The following is a 23,292-nucleotide window of genomic DNA, read 5'->3' as shown; positions in this document are numbered from 1 at the left end:
TCAGAGGATGGTTAGCATTTTATAGCAATAAAGTATTTTTTTAATTTAGGTATGTACATTATTTTCTTAGAAATCATGCTCTTGTGTGCTTAATACACGACGGTGTGGTGTAAACATAACTTCTATCTGCACTGAGGGGCCAAAACATTCATTTGACTCCCTTTATTGCCATTTGTGCATCATTGCAATGGTCTGGAACTGAACCGGCGGGTCTCTGAGGGACGCCTGGACTTCTAAGGCATTTCAGTTCTACCCTCTTTGGGTAAAGAGGCCTCTCGTATTTCCTAGAGCAGCTTCTGTAGTGGCTTCCTCAGCTCAAACCAAACTGCCGCCTCCTTCCATACCAAGGCACTCGTAAGGCCTGCTGCCTTGTCTGTTTATCTCCGTGACAAGTGTGAGGTCAGTTAACACTGACATCCCCCTTGAAGACAGCTGCAGGCAGGGCCCCCGAGAGGCCTGCAGTCAGTTGGCAGGCTGGCAGTCCCAGCCCAGAGTTCCTTTCCTCTTCTGGAACCTTCTGTGTCCTGTGTGCTCTTCCTGCCACGGCTGGTCCTTGAGGATGGTGCTGGGGGCTATAGGAAACTGGAGAAGCTTGGACAGGCAGGCTCTGGGCTGGATCAGCGGGAGGAGGCCCCATGGGTTGAGTTGGTGGCCACCCAGGCTGCGTGCTGGCCTCAGAGGCACTGTGGGAGGCTGGAACTGCCTTCTCCTCAGTCCTGCTGGGGTCCATGTTTGCACAGGATGCTTGCCCTGCCCTATGATTTACCGTGGGACAAGAGTTGCAGATAGTTGGCCAAAGACTGGAGCAGTTTTTTTTTTTTTGTACCAGTCTCAGAAATGCCAAGCCTGTCTACCTGACAGGCATCCTGAATTCAAAGGGGCCTCTGTGCGGTGGCCATGCAGACCTGTTCCAGGCAGGGGAGAACACCAGCGTCTGTCCGGCTGCCAGCAGGGCCTGACACGGAGCCCTGAGGAGAGCGCCTGAATGGTTCTGGAAACTGCTTTTCAAAGTGAATCCTTCCAAATAAATGCGCTTCGGTGCATTGGCCTGGGACCAGTGGAGGGGGTGCCGAAGGGCTCCCCATTGTTGGCTCGGCCTCTAGGAAAAGCAGGCAGGATTTGAGCACTATTATTAGCTGTTACGTGTGGAAGTTGGCTCCCAACAGCACCAGTCCCTGCCCGGGCTTGCTTTACTGGGGGAGAAATGCCTGCCTGATGGGGCTGTGTGTGGGGCTTGTGGACTTCTCAGGAGAAGCACTAGCAGAAAGAAGGGGCCATATGAGAGAAGGGACAAATGGATGCACACGTTTGCTGTTGCTGAGCGTGTGGATTGGGGCAGCCTTTCTGGAAGGTGGCTTGGCATTTTCATTACAAGGCTCAAATCATGGGAAGCCCATGTCCCTATAACTCCCCTTCGGAGACATTAACCTAAAGGTAATAATCACAAATGGCTGCCCATATTTATGTGTATTGATGTTCATCCCTCTGCGACGGACACAGTCAACTTGATGAAGTCAGAATTGTTTAAATATCTGATGACAAACGGCTAGCGAAGCACATTCTGGCCCATCCATACGATGTAATTCATTGCAGGGATTAAGAATGACATTTTTCCAAAGCACATTTTTACAGCTTTTTAAAAAATATTTTCTTTATTCATGAGAAACTGAGAGAGAGAGAGAGAGAGAGAGAGAGGCTGAGAGAGAGAGTCACAAGGAGAAGCAGGTTCCTCTTGGAGCAGGGAGCCCAGTGTGGGACCCAATCCCAGGACCCTGGGATCATGACCTGAGCCGAAGGCAGATGCTCAATCGACTGAGCCACCCACGTGCCCCAGATTTTTACTATTTCTGAAAGGATATATGTGCAAATAGTAAGAAAGCCTGATAGCATAGAAGATAGCTTAGTGGTAGGTGTCTGTCTCTGCTTGCTTTTCTGCTCCTGAGGTCAGCACTATTTGAGGTTCTTGCATATCCTTCTAGAGACCTGTCAGTCCTGTCCAAGGAAAGATGTTTCCCCCCTGCTCTTACACAGATGTCAGCTTATATTCACACTGTTCTGCACTATGCTATTTTTGCCGACAATCTATCCTTGAGATTGTTCCCTATCAGCTCACAGGGATCTACTGCATTCTTTTCTTTTTTTCCAGCTTTATTGAGTTAATAATTGATACATAACACTGTGTAAGTTTCAAGGTGTACAGTGTGATCATTTGATACATGAATATATTTACTGTGTTCTTTTCTTTACAGTTGCATATTTTAAAAATGATACTTTAAAGCACTATTTATTGACACGTGAAAATGTTCACACCTTATTTCCAAGTGAGTAAAGGCTGCAAGCAGTTTCTGTTGTTTCTTTTTCCTAAAATGAGAGGGAAGTATTTTCACATCTATACCTAGGAAAAATACCAGGACCTTATCGACAGATCAGAATGGAAACAGCGGTCATATTGGGGTGGTGGGATTACAGATGCTTTTTTTTATTTCATCGTCTGTGATTTTGTTTTCTTTGCGTTCCAAGTTTTTTGCGTTGAACCTTAAAACGAAGCAGGAAGCTGCTGGGGTGGCAGGCTGCACTCCTTTATTGGATGCAGAGTGCTGACTCACTCCCGACCGAGGCTCCATCTGCCCCTTCAAGGGGACGACCTGGGCCCTGGTGTCACTTAGGATTACTGACTGCACAGACCGAGGGCTTCTTCCAATGGGTTCTCAGGCCACTTGTATCAGAATCATCGATGGTGGTGGGGACTGATTATAATGCAGTTTCCTGAGCCACGTCTCCTAAATCTAGTATTCTGGTGGTAGGCCCTAGGAAGCTGTGTTCTTAAAACAACAACTACCACAAAACAAAACAAAAAACACCCTCGGTGACTATGGTGCTCATTAATGTTTGGGAGACTTCGGTGTAATCAGAAATTGGCAAACTTTTTCATAAAAACCAAATAGTAAGTATTTTAGAGTTTGCTGGCCATCTGGTTTCTGTTGCAATCACTCAACTCTGTTATGGTAGCAGGAAAACAGTCCTAGACGACATGTAAATGAATGGGCTTGGCTGTTTTCCAATAAAACTTTATTTACATAAAGGGACAACAGACCGGACATGGCCCACAGGCCACAGTTTCAGACCCCTGATATAGATGGACGTAGTACCTTAAAAAATTAATCAGAAGATGGGAGAGCTTTCCAAGAGCTCCTTATTGTTGAAGAAGCAAGTCATATTATAAATAGTGACCATTAATAAAATGCTTTTTATATGCCAGGCACTTTTCATAGGGGAAACTTAAAATAACACGACACAGTAGCTATTATTGGTATTACCCTGACAAGGCAATCGAAGAGATGAACCGATTGGCCTGAGATCACATAGTGATGGCAGGTCTGCCTGAACGCAACAGCCGAGGTAGAGGGTTGTAGTGTGACAGTCCGCTTTCTCTCTAGGCTTTGAAAGAATAATTTCAAAGTCTGTTCCCAGGACATCAGGTGTCCCCACGTCCCTCCAAGTTCCCAAGCTAAGGAAGAATAGCCACAGCCATGCCCTTGGTGGGTACAAGTCCTGGGATTCCTCTGCACCTCGCAGTTGCCTTAGTTGAGTGGGGTCCTGAGCCATCTTGGGGTCTCCAGGCCCTGTGGGCATCAGGAGACTTTCTTGCAGCCCTATTCTGATGACTGCTCAGGGCTCCAGGTGGCCAACGTTCACCCCACTCGGAGCCCATGGAGATGGGCTGGTACCCAACCCATCTGAGGCGGGTCTGAGCAAGAGTGACAGTGTCTGCTGTCTGGGATATTTCTTACCTCCTCGCATCTCCCCACCCCAGCCTGCCTGAGCCTCAGCCACCCGGCTGGCTCACGGGGAAGCAAAAGCCCCCTGGGTCGGGCTCTGAGGCTGGTAGTTCAGCCAGATAGCTTTGCCAGGCAGCAGTATGCGTGGGTCAGTACCCACTGAGAATACCATTCACTACCAGTTTCTGAGAGCCTAGCTGACCTGGAGATGCTGGGTTCATTACATAAAATCTTGACAGTTTGGCTTACTCACTGAGGAAACTGTGATCATTAACATAAAACAGAAACTGGAGCCTAGAATCCAGTACCCAGAGCAGAGTAACTGCTCAACCAAACAGCAGCTAATTATACAGTCGTTGTCATTATTCTGATAGTCAGCAGTCCTCGGGGGTTGATGTCATCATCCCATTTTCTACGGACGAGACAGCTGGGATTCTGGCAGCCCTGGTGGGGTCGTCGGGTCTGTCGGACTCCAAAGCTGTGTGCTCTTAGTCAGTGTTGTGCATTTTACAGTCAGAATAGAAGGGGTTCTAGGGCTGCTAGGAGCCATGGTGGGTCCCAGCCTAAGAAGCTGCACAAAGCCTGAGACAGATGGATCTTTACTTCCCTTCATCATCTGGGAGCCTCCTCACAAACCAGTGGCAAACTCCCCAAGCGAACATTGGGTACTTGCCTCTTATCAGTTGATAAGCCGCTTATCCTGCCTCAGGTAGACACCCGACTGCAGGTTAATGGGGCCCTTTGTGGCACCGGTCCTGGCCCTTTAATCCTTGCCCCCACACCTTCCTGCTCCCTCTTTCTCATCTTCTCCAAGTGCACAATACCTCCCGGAAACAGCATGGCGCCCTCTGGCAGTAACCCTGTTTCTAGATTCCACCTGAGGGCTTGGCTCAGGTTTATAGACGTGGCCGAGCCAGGTAAAGAGCTGCAGCCTTGGCCGACGTACCCTCAGCCATGCTCCGGGGTGACCCCTGCCCCCATCATTTGTATGTTCGTGAACTGCCCTGTGAGCCAGGGATGCAAGGGTCCTTCATTCTTTCTCTCCCCTGCCAGTCCCCACCCCACCGCCCTTGCCTGCTCTGGTACAGCCCCAGTCCTTCTGGAAGCTGTCCCCCTCTGTCTTTGCACGCTGCCATCCATCTGTTCCAGCATACCACACCCCCCACCCCCACCGTGGCCTTGGCCCTTCTGCATGGTCCCTCCCCCCTCCCCCAATGTGGTTCCACTGCAGTCCTCCTGTGTGGTGGAAAGTTGTGTGTGTCTTGTTCTGTGCTCCAGAAATTCCGGGCTCCGGAAATTTCTGGCCTCTGCCTCGGATGGTCCCCATGGCACAGCTTCCCGGGGTCCCAGCTCCTCCTTTCTGTTCAGCTCAGTCTTCACTCCCCTGAGGAGACCTGCCCTGGCCACTCAGAGCTGGGAAGGGGACGCGGCAGGGGTGCCCTCATGACTGGCCTTTATAGCACCATGCACCTTCCTTCTGTAGCATCTTGCCCAGTTATTGAAGGAGGGTTTGGTGAATGCTTGCCTCTCCCAGCCAACTGACCATGTCGGGCTTGCTCACGCAGCATTATTAATGCAGGGGGGTGCACAGATGTCCTCTGACCACCTTGGGCTCTGCACCCAAAGGGCTGGAACCTGGAGCTCCTCCCCGGACCTCCAGCAACCCCAGTTGTGTTACTACTACGATGGGACATGTGATCTGGGATATTTCTTTTGATGCCTGTTGATTTGCCAATAAGATAGAGATGGGCATATTCTCTGCCAGCTAACAGCTCTTCCCATGCATGGCTTCCTTCCCCTCTACCTCCATGGGAGCCCCCAGACAGGAAGACACTAGGATTGAACTCCTTTCCCTAAGATCACCCTGTGTTTAAGTGGCCCTTTGTCTCCCTCAGCGTCTCTTCCTTTACCCACAGCCTGTGCAGACTTAGGCCACTTGTGTGGCTTATTCTTGTGTTCACGCCGCTATGATTTCTTCCTTAGCCTTCTCCCGGTGCTCATTACAGCTTCGAGTCAGACGGGCCTGGGGTCGAGTCCTGGGGCAGCCACTTGGGAGCTATGGCACTTACCGTGACTTATTAACTGTTCTGAGCTTCCATTTCCCCAGCTGACAAATAAAAAGGGGAATCCTCATGATGCAGGGTAGATGAGAATTAAGTGAAATTATGTATATAAAGCAATTTGCTTAGTCCCTGGCCATATAGTAATCACTCAATTAAGGCAGTGAGGGGAGAACTATCCTGACTTCCACTGCATTCAGATAAGCTGTGTGTAATCCACAGGTCTTGCGGTGGCTGAGATTTGCAGCCTTGGTCCCATTTTAGAAACATCTGGGCGTCTCTTAAAAATCCCAGTGGCCAGGGGCGCCTGGGTGGCTCAGTCGGTTAAGCGACTGCCTTCGGCTCAGGTCATGATCCTGGAGTCCTGGGATCGAGTCCCGCATCGGGCTCCCTGCTCGGCGGGGAGTCTGCTTCTCCCTCTGACCCTCTTCCCTCTCGTGCTATCTCTCATTCTCTCTCTCTCAAATAAATAAATAAAATCTTAAAAAAAAAAAAAAATCCCAGTGGCCAGGACGCTCTTCCGACCAGTCAGATCCTCAGTGGCCCTCCCCAGCCTCCTTCCGACAGAGCACAAACCCTTTGGGACATTCAGAGATGGGAGGGATTGAAGACGTGGCAGAGAAAGCTCTTCTCTATTGGGCCCCCACTATGTGTCAGGCACTGTGCCTGGCTCTTTCTCTACGCGTTCTCATTTTATTTTCACTGTGAACTTGTGACACATGAATTATTGTCCCTGTTTCTTCTATGACCTTCAGGAAAGATGTGTGACTTGCTTCATGTCAGGCATTGGCTGGCTTAAGGATGAAAGATGAAGAGAGGAGGGTGGGGCTGGGGTACTGTTCTTCTGTCCTGGTCCCCCTGCCCCCTCCTGCGTGCGCACTCCTTCCTCGAGGTGGCTGGCGGAGCCCCCGGGTTTCACCCCCTTCAGGCTGGGGGCCGGCTGCCACACCTGTCCACCTGCAGTGTTTAATGACCCGGCCCGCTTGCGCTCATCGGGGCCCTCACCAGTCATCTGCCACCTGTTCGTCCATGTGCGGACGGTCATGCTGTTTGCTTAACGGGGAGATTTAAGTGTCTCACAAAGGCTCCCCGTGGATGAGGGGAGAAGCATTCGCTGATGAAATGGGAGCATTGTTGTTGTTTTGTTTTTTATTGCCATTCATTTCCAGGCTTTCTGTCGGGTTGAGGAAAAGTGAGGGTTTAGGGTGGGCACAGACAGGGAGGGGCTCCTTCTTGCTTGACTGTACAGGTGGATCAGAGGGGGATTTCTGGCGTTCAGGGCATCTAAAACTTTACTGTGCATGTACAACACTCAGGAATCTTGTTAAAAATGCAGATCCTGACGTGATAGGTCCGAGATAGGCCCTGAGAGTCTGCAATTCTCAGGAGCTTCCGCATGAGGCTGATCCCATTGGTCTACCAGCCGCACTTGGCTTAGCAAGCCTCGAGCTTTGGATGAGGGACATCCATGTGTATGTTCTGACCCCTGCAATTTCCATTTGGGGACGTGTCCTGGAATGGTTCAGAAATCTGGGCATTAGCTCTGGCCATGCTCTGATTTATCTTTAGACATCTTACGAGCTTCACTTTGTCCTCCATAATAGGATTTAAATTAAGTGGCTTTCAAGGTCCCTTCTGGTTGCACCGTTCTCCAATTCCGTTGGTTGGGTTGGAGTAGGAGAACAGGGTGGATCAGAGAGCGCGTGGAATAGGGAGGGTGGAGAAGAGCATCCACTGTTCAAATCAGTGTTTCCTCTGAGATCACCAGGCCTGAGTCATGAAGGGTCAGAGGTTGAGGGAGATAAGCCGTGAACTTTCTTTTTTTTTAATTTTTATTTTAAAAATATTTTATTTATTTATTTGAGAGAGAGAGAGAGAGAGAGAGAGAGCGAGACAAGCAGGGAGATGGGACAGAGGGAGAGGGAGAGGCAGACTCCCTGCTGAGCAGGGAGCCCGATGTGGGACTTGATCCCAGGACCCTGAGATCATGACCTGAGCCAGAGGTAGACTGAACCACCAGGCGTCCCCATGAACTTTCGTTTGTGCTGTGGGTATAAGAGCCCAGGGTAGGCTGAACTGGCAGGTAGGCATGGTAGCTCTTACTTTCTAACTCATACTTGGCTTCTCTGAATGGCAGGAGCATGTCTGGGGACATCTTGCATTCTGCAGATCCCACGGAGGATCTTTTCTCTGTGGGAGGCACAAGTCTAGACACTGGAAGATGCAGAGCTGCACACATTTTTGTCCTTAACGGGTACAGGATGTAAGAGATGTATATCTTACAGAACCTGGAGTCCCGCCACTTTTTTTCTGATTGGAATCCCTATGTCTGATCTGCCAGTCCCTCTATCAGCTGGGGGGCTGGTGCCACCAGTGGGGATCTCTTCCCATGGGGTGCTCTGGTATTCTCCTGATGCCATGATAACAGCCTACACCTTGAGCCTTGAGCCTACACCTCCTTGCCCGCCACCACATCTCTAGGATGGCACTTTCTCTCTCCACTGGTCTGTTCTTGGGGTGCTCCCCAGTCACTTGCCCCTCCCAACCATGTTGATCCGTTGGATCCGCAGGTTCTGACCCCTTCCAGTCTGGCCTCTCCCACTGCCACCTGGGGCTCAGTCATGAGTCCGGTCTCAGGTTAGGTGATATTTTCATTTCACCAGTTCTTGTAGAAGTTTTTGCACACAGTAGGCTTTATCCATCCTACCCAACTGGACACATCCATCTTCAAGTGGATGAACTCGGGCTCCTGTCCCTGCGATTGCTCTTGGCAGACGTGGGATGGGCCGTGGTTGGGCCAGGGAGGCCAGAGAGGGCTTTTGGAGCAGGTTATGGTCTCCTCCCGGCTTTCCCTAGGGAGCCTGTGATGCTTTCAGAGAGTTCTGGTGTGTGTGGTGGGGGCCGCTGCCATTGCCTCAGTAGCTCTTCTGGACTAACGAAGGGTCTGGAAACTGGGGACCTTTATTTAGTTTTTGTATTTTATATACTTATTTTTATAAAAGGAGTGTAACTACATTATAGAAGCTCTAGAAATTACCGAAGAAGAGTCAGCTGTAGTCCCATTCTTCAGTAATTATCAGTGTTAGCCTAATGCCTGTGAATGCGCGGATGTGACCACACACACGGGCACTCACAGATCAGTCTGTACCTGAGCATCTAGATCCACATACATACGTGACACATATGTTTAAATGAAAATCATCTTGAACAGTTCATACAGTTCTTGACCTTTCTTCCCCACTCAGCAGTGTTTCCTAAACATCTTTCCATGCCATTCACGGGGCCCATCTCTAGGTTTCCACAACTCTGCAAAGCTTATTTCTCTCCCTTACTTTCTTCTTTTCACGTTGCTTGTATATTATACCATTTCATTTGGTTAATTCAGAATTTAATCCATTTGCTCTGAGGCTACATGGCAAGGGGGCCAAGGGTGTATTTCTAAAATGGGAATGAGCATAAGAAAGACCCGGGCCCTGCTCCTCTGCGTCTCCACTCAGCTCCCTTGGTGCATGCTGTTCAGCTTGGCTTTGTTCGGGAAGCATCAGGTATAGAGAGGCTTGGCAGAAGCCGACTTAACCTTCTGTCTGCGGCAGCCGTGGCCATGCATCAATCAGCAATTATGGATTACCCACTGCGGGGCATTTCAAAGGCCTTGAGGGTCTGGCTCCTCCATGAGCAGAAACCAGTGTGGAAGCCGGGACAGGCTCCAGTGAAATATGTAATCCGAACAGCAGAATCCTTAATCGTATGTGCATGCAGGTCACCCTTGAACAAGGCGAGTTTGAACTGAGCTAGTCCACTCACATGCATATGGTTCTCGGTGCTGTTAGTGTGTTTTCTCTTCCTTACGGTTTTTTTTTTTTTTATTTATTTGAGAGAGAGAGAGAGAGAGAGAGAGAGAGCACATAAGCAGGGGTGTAGGGAGGAGCAGAGGGAGAGGGAGAAGCAGACTCCTTGCTGAGCAAGGAGCCCGATGCAGGGCTCTATCCCAGGACCCTGAGATCATGACCTGAGCTGAAGGCAGATGCTTAACTGGCCTCAAGAGCCACCCAGGGGCCCCTTTTCCTTATGATTTTCTTAATAACGTTTTCTTTTCTTTGGCTTACGTCATTGTGAGACTATACATACAAAATATGTGTTAATCGACTGCTTATATAATCGGTAAGAATGCTTGTCAACAGTAGGTTATTAGTAGTTAAGTTTTGGGGGAGTCAGAGGTTGTGAGTGGATTTTCACCTGCGTGGGGGCCGGCGCCCCAACCCTGGCGTTATTCAAGGGACAGCTGTACACACACCAGCAAATGCTGGTAGAGGGAGACGGGCAGTGGGAGGCACTGATGGGGGCACATGCTCTGGCCTAAGACGGGAGCCGGAGTCGTAGACTTGGCACTTTGTGTCTTGGGCCAGTCACCTAGACTCTCGACCCTTCAGTTGTCCTCGTTTGCAGATGTGAAAGAATTGTGCCAGCTTGAGAGGAGTTTCGAGAGCATCCACTGGGGTCACCTGTGGGGAGCACTCAGTGCAGTGACTCACGCATGGCTCGTGCTCAGAAGGCGGCCCCTGGCATTTTTTAGGGATCTCATAGGTGGGAGAAAGGCAGTGCCTCCCTGGGTGTGTGTCCGCATGTGCATTTCCACTCCTGAGGTCCCTTCCTTTTGATGAACTTAGACTGTTTTACAGAGTTATTTTTATTCCACCTCAGTGGGAGGCACAGGGGAAAGATACAGCCATGCTCTCATTCTGTAGAAAGAGAAGTTCAGATCCTGGGAAGCAGTGGTGCGTCAGGGCTGGTGGAAAGACCATCACACCCAGGGTAAGGAGGGGCGGGTTCCCCTCCAGCCTCCGCTGGGGAATGGCTGTGTGGCCGGGGGCCATCTCTGCTCTCCCTGACCCTTCGTTTCCATGATTCCGTGATGTAGGACGAGCCAACTGGTTGGGCCACCTCCTGAGCCCAGCCCTCTGTGGCTCAGAGGTGCAGTCAGGGGCCCCTCCTGGAATATTCTGCTCATCCTGGGTGGACATTCCCGAGACATCAGTGCGGTCAGTCCAGTGCTCACCAGCACCCGGGAGAGCCACGGCCGTGGCCTGGTCTTGGCAATGTCGAGCGTACAGTGGGGGAGCCGCGGTGATAATCCTGTCCACAGCCTCACCAGAACGCGCGTTCTCTCTCTCAGCATAGCTCAGCTTGAATTATTGAGGATGATCCTTCCTAGTTATTTGGGAAAGTGAATGAAGCCTTAGTCATTGGAGCCCCTTGCACAGTCTTGTCTTGGCTCACGTCTGTTGAGATGTCTGCCCACGAAGAGCACCCCGGGCTCGCCACCAAGTCAGGTGAGAAGTAGCCGGGTTCCAGCAGGCTGTGCAGTTGCCACCCCCTGCGAATGCAGAGCAAGGCCAAGCGCCCAGGACAGAAAAGGGCACGCGAGCAGACAATGGACACCTTGGTTCTGGCCTCAAGCCCCTCTTAGGGGCCAGCGTGTCCCCTGTGTTCTCCTGTCCCCTCCCTGCCAAGGCCCATGAGCTGTTTAGGAATACCTCATCCTCCGTGATGTAGCCAGTCGCTTTCCGTGAGCTCGCTGCACAGAGCTGGCCTCAGGAATGATGAGATGACTGGGCAAAGCAGGGATGCAGGCTGAGATAGGGCTGGAAGTTGGCAGTGAGCACACACACACACACACACACAACACATACAACACACACAACAGACACACACACACACACACACAAATTCGAAGCAATTGAATTATAGTGTTGATAACTGGGTAGTCGCACCAGCATGAGACCGTCAAGGGCAACTGACCAAAACATCAAAACATTGTGCTGACAACGAAGTGGGAGACCAGCAGCCATAACCCTCATGCTCACAGAAGAGTGTTAAGGCAGGAACAAGTGAGCAAACATTATGAAGACATGATCTCAGATTGCAGCAGGGAAGACAGACCTTGCTCTGAGAAAATGCACATCTTTATTAGAAACAGTAGAATGGATTCCAAAGAAATGCCTCTGATGCATAAACCACAACTTACTGCGGTCGGAGCTGGAAGGAATCTGCCGCGCCACTACTACACGTCCCTGCACAGAGCAAAACGTCATCATCTTCCAGCACTGAACGATGATGGCTGTGTTCCTTACACCTCTCACCAAATCTTGTCATGTTGAAGCCAGCAATTTTATTTTTTTTTATTTGTTTATTTATTTATTTTTTAAATGTTAAGATTTTTTTTTTAAGATTTTTATTTATTTATTTGAGAGAGAGAGAACGAGAGATAGAGAGCACGAGAGGGAAGAGGGTTAGAGGGAGAAGCAGACTCCCTGCCAAACAGGGAGCCCGATATGGGACTCGATCCTGGGACTCCAGGATCATGACCTGAGCCGAAGGCAGTCGCTTAACCAACTGAGCCACCCAGGTGCCCATGAAGCCAGCAATTTTAATTTCGTGTTATTTGTAGCTAAGACGTTCTGTAAAGTGGCATTCCCTGCCCCAGGATTAGCCCTGCGGCTGGAGGCAAAGCAGGTGTGGCTAGGCTAGTCAGCAGAGAGGCCATTGCTCTAGGAAGGCTAGCCTGGAGAGGAAATTCAGTAGCACAGCAAACCTCAGTCAGCAGCCAAGTATGTAGGAAGTATGTCTGTCATCTAGAATTGTCCGCTGGTGTCCCACAGAATGGCGTCCAGGCCATGGCGCTCCAACCAGGAGCTCTGGGATGCATCTAGTCTCCTGCACTGTGGCTCTCAAAGGGGATGGAGCCCACTGTCTTGAGTTACGGTAGGAGCTCTTTGGGGCAGGGAGGCTGTGCGTGGATTTCCATATGCCTGTATCCCTCACCTTCTTGTGGAGAAGACTTATGGCCTGGTTACTGAAGACTTGTGCCATCTGAAAGGCACTGTCCCCTCCGATATCCCTCCCCGTGGTTTTCTCGTGAGTGAAAGAGTGGCATGGGTAGATGGGCTTTTGAGGCAAAGAAGGAAAGAGGTTTCTATCTTTGTACAGTCTAATGTCTTTCTGCTTCTTCAATCCATGGGCAGTGTTGAGGCTGTCCCACCTTCTCACCACTCTGTCGAATGAGAAAAATCACGCTCTATCTGCCTCCTCACACCGATAGAATGTATATATATACATTTGTGTGTATGTGTGTGTGTGTATTTATAAAGAGATTTATTTCAAGGAATTGGCTCATGTGATAGTGGGGGCTGGCAAGTCTGTAATCTGTAGAGCAGGCTGGTGGGCTGGAAACTCGGGCAGGAGTTTATGCCACAGTCTTGAAGCAGAGTTTCTTCTTTGAGAAACCTTGGGGTTTTTTTTTAAGTCTTGGAGACTTTCAACTGATTGGACGAGGCCCACCCACATTATCAAAGTATCTCCTTTACTTAAAGTCAACTGATTGTAGATGTTAACAGCATCTATGAAATACTTCCACAGCAACACCTAGATTAAGGTTCTTTATTTTTTTTAAGATTTTTACCTTATTCATGTGGGAGAGAGAGAGTGCCCTCATGGGCATGAGCAAGGTGGGGAGAGGGAGAAGCAGACTCCCCAGTGAGCAGGGAGCCTGACGATGACATGGGGCTCTATCCCAGGACCCTGAGATCATGACCTGAGCCAAAGGCAGGTGCTCAATGACTGAGTCACCCAGGTGCCCCTTAGATTAAGGTTTGATTAAATAAGTGGATACTATAGCCTCGCCAAGTGGACACATAAAATGAACCATCACATTGGTTAGCCTTTCTGAGCCTGTGTTCCTCTTCTATAAAATGGAGTTATAATATCTTTAACCTAGGTTTGTCCTGAATGTACTGATGTCCATAACGTTCGTAGTCTGTTCCCAGTAGATACTTAACTGATAGGTAGCTAGCTATTGGTTTTAGTATCATCAGCAAAGGCCATGGGAGATAATGCTCTGAAGCATCAGAATGCCCTCCATCAACTGTGCCTGGAAGGTGGCTATCCCTTTGTGCCCCAGGCCTTCGAACTAGTATAGACAGGCCTCGAAGGGCTCTGGGATTCTGGAAGGTGATCCGCGGCCCAGGGTGGGGATATTCCTCAGCCAATAGGAAGATGCTGCTTGAAATGCAGCAGTTGGTAGGAGTCTTCCTGGGGAAGTGTTCGGGGGTGGTAGATTCTTCTGAGAGCCTGGAAGACAATCCTTAATCCCAGGCTCCCCCTTTTTTGCTTTGTTCTTCCCGGGTGGTCTATGTATAGAAAGTTGTACGTTTTTGTTTGTTTTTTAGTATAACTAAATAGAGATGCTTAATTCAGCCTAGCAGCTCACAAGGAATTAGAAACATCTTCCCAAATGCCTCTTCCTCAGGGGGCATCCCCAAGAACTGCTCCTGCTGCTTCTGTTTGCATCGTGTCCCTGTACCATCAATAATTCTCTTGTACAGGACCTGGGCAGACTCTGTCCTGAAGCCGGCACAGTGGCCCTGGGTAGGTCCTTAACGCTGGTGGGTGGGGATTCCTATCTCCTCTTCTCTTTTCCAGCCTATCCCAAGGCAGAGAAGTTTTTAATCTGATTGGAGAGAGGCCTGGACATGGCGTTCATTATAGAGCCATCTTTTACTAGCGGTCAGGATTCTTGTTCCTAACCGGTCAGGAATTTATTTCTTATGACCTTCCCTGGTATATCTTCCTGCTCCACCTACTTCTGACTGCTGTCAGGTAGGTACGGTAGCCGAGGCCTACTCCAGTTCACAGAGGGTAGAGAGGAAGCTCTGTTGGGCATCTAAGGTTTACCAGAGCTGTCCACGGGGGTAGTTTGGCTGCTGGCTCAGGGATTAACCACCCAAGGCTTGGTTCCCCTCTGCCACTGTTTCTTGCATGTGCAGCTCTGTAGATGGGCACCCTGGGAAGATCAGGGGTAAATGGTAGGACACGTCCTTCTTGGCCCCTTGGTTGTAATACACTTAAAATAGTACCCAGACCCCTTGGATCATTCTTTGGAGCAGAGTTTGACACCATGTCACCTCTTTGCCATGTGTCTCTCCTTTTCTTGGTGGATTCTGAAGAGGGCTTAGTGACCACAAGGTGGCCAACACTGGGCTGGGAATGTGGCTGGAGGGGAATAGAGGAGTGAAGAGTGAGCCTCAAGGAACTGAACATTGAGACCTCATTCTCCTCTCTGGAAGAATAATTCCAGTGATTCACACAATCTGCCGTCGAGCTCTGTCCGCCAATGCTGTCTTGAGGGGAGCTCCCAATCCTAGAGTTCTCAGACCAGAGGAACTCCAGATCATTCTGGCCAACTCTGTATTCCCCTCTCTAAATCCGGAAGCCTTTTAGTTTGTGCTTGTGGGGCTGGATTCCATGCTTTCAGTTGTCTAGCCCATGGGTCGCCTCACTGCAACATCCAATTTCCAGTTTCCGTGTTTGTTCCCTGTTCATATGAACACTTAGTAAGTATTAGATGAACATGTTGATAGAGTGAGAGACAAGTGGTTTTAAGTCCTTCCCCCCCCCCATTTTTGATACAGAGTTGGAGACTCTCAGAGAGAGATTAAGTGACTTCTTGGCGAACGGGTTGGTCGGGGCAGAGCCCGGCTGGAGCCTGGTCTCTTGACTCTGGACGCTGTGTTCCTCCCACCGTAACATTTTGCTTCTCTATGAGCTTAAAATCTGGCCTCCTTGTCTCATAAATCTTTAAGAGTTTTAGGGAATACTTGGGCAATTAAGGAATGGGGTGAACCGGAAAACTTAAGGGCCCCGCATTGGAATTCCTGTTCCTCTTGAGAACATACACCATTGCGGTCTTTCTCCTCATCTGGCATCTTGCGGTTAAAGCCTGTGGCAGCTTTTAGCAGGGACCCCAGCCGAGGCACCTTGTTTCTTCTCTCTCCCTGGCTCCCCTCCACATCATCTTATTTGTTTTTCCTCAGTGGGGTCATGTTTTCCCTTGCACTTCCAAATTCAGTCAGGCTTCCCATCTGGACCGCTTCCCCTGGTTCTGTGAGCTCCCTCCAAGTTGCTGCCATCTCTCTGCTAATGACCTGCCCACCGTGCTTCCCCTGGCCACCACCCTGGAGCCACTTACAGCTCCTCGCTGGTCTTCAGTTCCCCTTCTGCCATAGCCAGGCCTTGCGCCGCTCGGCGCCTGCTCTGTTCTTTCAACCCCGTGCTCTCCAGCTGGCCTTTGCGGGCACACAGTGTCATTCACGCCACCCCCTTCCCTTTCCTGAGTGTCTTTCAGGATTACAAAGAAGTGAGTGCAGCCTTGGGCACAAAATGTAAGAAGGTGCCAGAAACCCCCAGTAATCAAGGTTAAAAACAATAGGTTTTTACATTAACATTGGTTTTCTTTACACTCTTACTTGGCAGCCTTATTTCTCTTGATCGCTGAGTTTGGGGCACCCCCTAGGTGTGGCGGCCAAGGGGGGAGCATCTCATTTGCTGCGCCCTGACCCAGCGCTGCCACGCATCCTCCTACCGTCCTGACCACCATCCTTCGCTTGTACCCGTCTAGTCCTCTGGCCCCTGTGGACTCCTTCCTTATGAATTAAGGTCCTGCTTCCGTCTTTTCCAGATGGTTAATAAAGATGTGAACACGTTCTGTAGGCCTCCCTCCAACCTCTCCATAGCCCGCCCACTAACAGGGGGCCCCTGCGGGAGGAAAGACACTGCATTTTATCATGAGTTCTGTTGTTTGCCTTCTCTCCGTGAGTGTCTCCATCCCACCGGGGTCTGTGCTGGCCTCATCCGAACACCTTCATGGCTCACGCGCCAGACTTGCTGAAGCTCCATGAATGGCATCAAAGATAATCCCCTGTAAATAAAGTTTAGTGCCTTGTGAATGTTGGGGGCTGATGGCATGCACAGTCGAGCCCATTTGGATTCATTTTTCAGGGAAGATTCTGTAGAGGCCATGTCGGTAGCTTTTCTGAAGTCCGCGCATCCCTGCCTCCAGCCTCCTTGGCCCCCCACCTGTTTTTTGTCGGTCACGAAGACACCTCACTGCTGTGGGCAGGTGTCTCTCGCTCTTCTTGCTTATAGTACGCCGGCCCCATAGACGATGTGCTTCTCCTGTTGGCCTCCCTGTTTCAGAGGTAGCTTGGACTGGATGTACCTTTGTTCCTTCTTGTCATAGGAAAAGATAGATTTTGTAATATAAATATGACAAAACGGAAGGTTACTATAGAATGATGTGTCCTTTGCAAACAAGCACATACTTGCAGTAGCTCATGCGTGAAAGAAGGTTGTTTTCTTTGTTAACAAAATAGCAAATGCCCATAACACTAATTCAGGAAATAGAGAAAAACATGGAATTGCCCTTACACCCCCAAGATAACCACTGTTTACACAAATCTTGGCATATTTGCTGTCTGTCCATTTCACAAATTTATCATGCGGTGGATACAATTTTATGTCTTTGCTTTCACATAGTGTGGCATCATTATATGTATATGTAATCACTATAACCATCATATTTAAGGATTACAAGCTTTTCAATCCAAGGAAATCTATCTTTTTACATTTAATCATTCTCCTTTTTTATTGGTCACTTAGGTTATAAATACAGTGATAAACACCAGTGAGGTGAACATCTTTGTGCATATCATTTTCCTGAGTTAGGATTAATCCCATAGTTTAGATTCCTGATGATGGAATTAATTCCCTGTATTGACAGGGAGGATGAACATACCGCTTTACAGAAGAGTTTGACCAATTGACAAAGCCATGATCAGCATATGAAAGTACCTCTCCCCACTCCTTGCACTGGGTAAAAACATTTTTACCCACGAGTTACTGTTACCCTAGGAGTTCCTCAGATAGACATATAAATAATTGTGGCACCCTTCGCAGCAGTCTGGTCCATTCATTTTCTCATGCTAACAGCATCAATGATGGTAGCAACAACATCCCGACTGCTACCTGACATACTCCTCCCACCAGCACCGTTTGATAGAAATATATTTGAGCCACGCATGTAATGTTAAATTTTCTAGTAGACCTATTCATCAATGTAAAATGAAACAGGCGAAAGTAATATTAATACTTTATTTTATTTAACCCAATATATGTGAGATATTACCATTTCTGCCTGTAGCGCTAGCCACAGGTGCTTCATGTCCACGCTGCCTTCCCCCAAATAAGCCACAAAGCTCCTGCACACTCTCTCTTCTTTCTTTTAGGTGGGCTCTGAAAGTCTTTTCTGTGTTTCATTCTCAAGTTCAGGTTGACCCAAAGCCGACTCTGAGCCAAGGACTTGATGGGCAGGTAGTTTATCTGGGAGGTGATTCCAGGAAGCCTATGGGAGCAAGTGGGAAAGTGTGAAGGAAAGGTGAGTTTTCCGAAGACGGTGTGACACTGAGCGATTTCTGCTGTGGGTGCCTGGAGTGTCACCCTGCTGGGGATGGTCTGAGAAAATGAGTGGGACATGCCTCAGAATGCTCCCCGTGGAGATCCAGGGATGGGCACATCTACTCGTGGACCCCCTACCCTCCATTCACCGGTTGTGCTTGTCTCCAAGGGTGTTCACTCCCCTCCTGATTTCAAGTGTACCTGCTCGGGCCCAAGCACACTTATGTGGTGCTGGAGGAAACCCTTAGGCAGAGAAGTAAGATGCAGGCTCTTGAGGGGGGTTGTAGTCAGGGTGCTGAGACTATCTGCCATAGTAAACTCAGGTGGGCCAGGGATGTGGGGTAGGGGCTCAGCTCTAGCATCTGCCCCCGGTCCATGTCAAGGTGTAGTGGGATTGTTCTTTGGGTTTTTTTTTTTTTTTTTTTTTGGTTTGTTTTTGTTTGTTTTTTTGTAGGCCTCCATGCCCAGTGTGGAGCCCAGCATGGGGCTTGAACTCAGGACCCTGAGATCAAAACCTGAGCTGAGATCCAGAGTTGGATGATTAACCGACCGAGCCACCCAGGTGCCCCAGGATCTTCTTGAATGAATGGGCATGATCCCAGCCCATGTCATTCTTAGTCGATAGTAATCAAGGGTGATTCGCGCTGCATTTGTGGTTACAAGCAACAGAAACGGATTCTTGCCCGCCAGGCAGAGGCTAACTGACCGAAGGATGTGGAGGTCCCTCAGAATGTAATGGGACTGGGGAGGAGAGTGCTGGTTTGCGAAGTGGCAGGGAATGTGATTTCGTTCTCTGATGTAGCAAGCTGACTGCGTCGTCAACATCTTGTGGTGGAACTGAGTGGTTAAGTGCCCTCAGTCCCCTGGCTTGTTTCCGAGTGTGGAGTGGGAGAGAGGTCACTCCCTGGCTTCCTTTTGGAAGGTCAGCCCCTAAAATTATCCTCCCATTTATACTACGTATGATAAAAGAAAGATGATTCCCCTACAGGAAATCAAGTGGCTGTTAGGGAATGAATGCTGGGCAGCTAAAAATGGACAAATGGCCACTTGCAGAAGGGGATTGGGCTTTCTGGTGAAATCTGAGTGAGAGCGTGCCAATCCATTTTCTGCTTTTGATCAGGTACTGTGGTTATGTGAGATGTCATCATTGGGGGAAGCTGGGTGATGGGCTATGCGGGATCTTTCTGTACTATTTTTGCAACTTCCTGTGGGTCTATAATCATTTCACAATAAAAAGTAATAAAAAAAAAAAGAAAGGGGAATTGGTGGTTTGGAGATGTAGATACTTTTGGAGTAGAATTTGGAGAAATTGGAGTAGCCAAACCTTAACATTTTCTTCTGCTTCATCCTCAAGGGCACCAGAATACCAGAGCTAAATCTTTAGACCTTACCTTTACTCCTCTTCCAGGCTTTCAACTCTGAGGAGGGTTAGGCTCCCATTTATTTGGGTTGTAATGGATTTACAACTCATTGTCTTTTTTGAAGTTTGTGTTTGGAGATGTGATGTTGATCTGCAATTAATTGGATAGGACAGTGCACGGGTCTGGAAAGGGACTAGGTTTTGTACAGTCCGCTCTCAGTCCCATTTCAGCAAGAAGAAGAAAGGGGATAAGCTCACTTTTGTTGAAATATTCCCTCCAAATAACAGAATAGCAGCTATTTCTTTATGTGGCTTCCCAGCCAGAGTATATTCTGAGGGGATTATTAAATTCTAGAATGTGACCATTGGTATGAAGACAGTCAGCTCTCTAGAGAATGTGAATGCTTCCCGTCTTTGTTCTTGTGATGTTCTGATGTCAATGGAACTAAAAGAGAGTCTAGGGCCTTGGTGGCAGGTACTGTTAATGCAGGCCCTGTGTGCCGTCGGTTTGGATTTACCCGCAACTCTCAGGTAACGGGTGTTGGGAAGCCATTGCTTATCTAAACAAGATCTAGGAGCTTTACACCTCATTTAGCTATTAAATTTCTACTAATAATTCTGTAATAAGCATTTGGCCAATCATTTTCATTCTGTTGTGATGGGTTTGGACAGATTTAATCTAAGTAATAATAATAATACTAAAATAATAATAATAATAATAATAATATTTCACAACAATAGAAATAATTATTTATCACAATTATTGATGCAAGTGGTCATCATAATGGCGATCATACACTCTGATCCCCAGAGCCGCCACGGTAACCACAATAATTATCTATTTCTAATAGAATAATAATAATAATTCACAACAATAGAAAACACTGAGCCCCATTCTTCCCACTGCCTAAGTTATTCCCTAGGAGTAAATCAGCTATTTAGGGAGGAAGACGCATTCACATCTGCTGGGCACTGGAGCCTTGCTCAGTCGGTTAGCGTTGCTGCGGGGTGCTGGATCATCCCACAGGCCCTGGTTTCTGAATCTGTGCACAGCCCAGCCCTCGGGCCTTGGGTGGGCGTGCTCACCGTCTACACGTAATCCTTCTTCCCGGAAGGCAGAGTGGTTTATAGGTATGATCTCATTCTTCCTCCCAGCCTTCTCTGGAGGCTGGGAGGGATCTGCTTTGGGGAAGCTCCTAGAAGATTTCTTCTTTCTTCCAAGACCTCTCCATAGCTCACTTTCCTCCCAAGGCTGCAGAGGGAGGAACCCACTCCACCAGCTTTTTCTAAAGAGTTTCCGAGGTTCTGCACTGTCCTTGGAGGGGAATAGGGATGCATCTTGTCCTTGTATCATGGGATTCAGTGTCGGGGGTTGAGGGGCCCTGTGCCATCCTCGCTGCACCACGTGGGTGACCTGGCTCAGGCCGTTTGCTCTCCCCTGCCCTCAGTTTCCTGTAGGAATGGGGAGGATACCCCTTGTGTTGTTGAGACATTCAGTAAATGAGAGCGCTTTACACAAGATAAGTAGAGGGCCCATACCATTACTATTAACTTTATAACAAAAAATACTGAAGCCCAGAGAGAGGGTTAAAGGGCTCTCCCTGAGCCATTCGCCAGAACCCTGCCTTCTGGTCCAGAGTGCCCATGGCAGCGGTGGTGCCCTCGCCGTGGTTACCGTGGCGGCTCTGGGATCAGAGTGTATGATCGCCATTATGATGACCACTTGCGTCACCTGAGACAAATACCCTGTAGTTGGAAATAACATGACTTCTAGATGCCGACAGAACCTGTCTGTGAAAATCCTGACCTGAGGGTCTTTTGCCCCTTCCAATCCCTTCCGTTCCCTGTGCCCCAGTCCTGCTGCCCATTTGGTGGTGATCCGAGGATATCGTTCCTCCTTTGTTTCCAGTTCTCTCCAGAACCTGCTTTTTAAAGGAGAAGAAAAGATGCTTGACTTTGTGATCCAAATTGAGGTTCCTCCTTGCCAAAAAATGCTTCCCCATCTGTCTGAGGTTTCTTATCAAGGGAAAATAATTTTGTTTTACACTGAAGTGAAGTGACACTTGGTTTTACCTTCTGTGGTAGGCAGAATAATGCTGCCTTCCCCCCACCCCCCACCTTCCTCCCCCAAAATATCAGGTTTCCATCCTTGGAAGCTGTAAATAGTACCTTATTAGGAAAAAGGGTCTTTGCAGATGTGATTAAATTAAGGATTTTGGGATGGGGAGGTTATCCTGGATTACCCGGTGGAGTCTAAATGAAGCCGTTTGTATCATTTTGTGTGCGTGTGTGCGCGCGCGTGAGCGCCCGCATGCTCGCGCCCGCATGCTCGCGCCCGCATGCTCGCCCCCGCATGCTCGCCCCCGCATGCTCGCCCCCGCATGCTCGCCCCCGCATGCTCGCCCCCGCATGCTCGCCCCCGCATGCTCGCCCCCGCATGCCCGCGCAGAAAGCTTTATTGTTTCCATGTGGTACACGGCTTGCTCAAGGGCTCCAGGAGGCTTAAAAAGCAGTCTGGTGGCTGCAACGAGAGGCTCAGGTACAGGCCCTGGCACCAGGGGGATGCTGGAGGGGCCCCTCAAAGACTGCTGGGCTCCAGAGGCTCCTAGTGGTGCTAGAGGGGGAGGCTTTCAAAGAGCTACTCACCCAGCGCAGGCTGGGGGCCAGCCAGCCGGCCTGCAGAGGTGATTCAGGTGGTCTGGTCCCCCATCTTCTTGATGAGTTTCACTTCCTCCTCCAGGAAGTGCTTCCCCAGGAAGTCCCAGGCATGGGGGTCTGTGCGGGCAGAACCCAGGGCCTGCAGACCTACCAGGGCCTGGTTCAGGTTCTTCTTCAGGATCATGGCAGTTTCCCTGGCATCCAGGGTTTGACCCCACTCATCTTGGGGTGGCTCCTCCATGTCTTGAAAGAGGGTGTGGCTGCCATGGTGGTTTTGCATCTTCAGGAGACGCTCAGAGCCCTTGTGCTTCTCAGTCAACTCTCAGAAGAAGTGGCCCATGCCCTCCAGAGCCACATCGTCACAGTCGAAATAGAAGCCCAGAGAGAGCTAGATGTAGGAGGCCCGAAGATGCATGTTGACCAGGTGGTTGATGGTGGCTTCCACCTTGCTGGGATGATTCTGACCAATCTGGGAGCTCATGGTTAATTGGTAATAAGGAACTACGCTCAAAATACGGTGTTGGCTGGTCCCAGAGCCAGAGGATGGTCGAGAAGATGGCTCCAAAGGTTGTTACTCGACAAAAGGTTGGAGGGTGGTCAGAGGCTGCCAGAAAGGGCATCCCTGGGTCTATTCAGTCCAAGCACTGGTGAAGCAAGAGACACATCTGGGAACCGCCAGGGGCACTGTCCATACGTATCCTTTCAAGAGAGAGGCTGAGGGAGATTTGACCCCTCATAGTGGGAGAATGGGCTGAGCGGTTTGAAGGTGCAGGCCTTGAAGATTGGAGTGATGTAGTCACAAGCCAAGGAATGCTGACATCCCCCAGAAGCTGGGACACTCTAAGACCAGATCCTCCCCAAGAGCCTCTGGAGGGAGCACAGCCCTGCTGACCCCTTGGTTTGGGCTTAGCAATTCTGATTCCACCTTCTGGCCTCCAGAACTATGAGCCAATACATGTCCCTCGTTTGAAGCCACCGAGTTTGTGATCATCCTGTTACAGCAGGAAACCAACATGCCTTCACACTGCTGGGGCTAACCAGGGGGTCAGCCTCGCCTGGTGGCCTGATTTCCTCAAGAGGGTCAGTGCCCTGGCAACATGAAGATCCCAGGGATGGGAAAGCAAATCTCTCCTCACTGGAGATTGAA

At 49.4% G+C, this 23,292-nt stretch overlaps 1 protein-coding gene and 1 pseudogene across 5 annotated transcripts in view; one reads left to right on the top strand and one right to left on the bottom strand.

Moving 5' to 3' along the window:
- Window positions 1-23,292, top strand: part of NTRK3 (neurotrophic receptor tyrosine kinase 3) — a 410,029-nt gene that overhangs the window by 158,304 nt on the left and 228,433 nt on the right. The gene's annotated exons all lie outside the window — the stretch shown is intronic.
- Window positions 22,102-22,626, bottom strand: LOC113908664 (annotated as a pseudogene).

The sequence above is a fragment of the Zalophus californianus genome, chromosome 6, assembly GCF_009762305.2.
Source record: "Zalophus californianus isolate mZalCal1 chromosome 6, mZalCal1.pri.v2, whole genome shotgun sequence".
NCBI classification, from domain to species: Eukaryota; Metazoa; Chordata; class Mammalia; order Carnivora; family Otariidae; genus Zalophus; species Zalophus californianus.
This window is presented reverse-complemented; position numbering and strand designations above follow the sequence as displayed.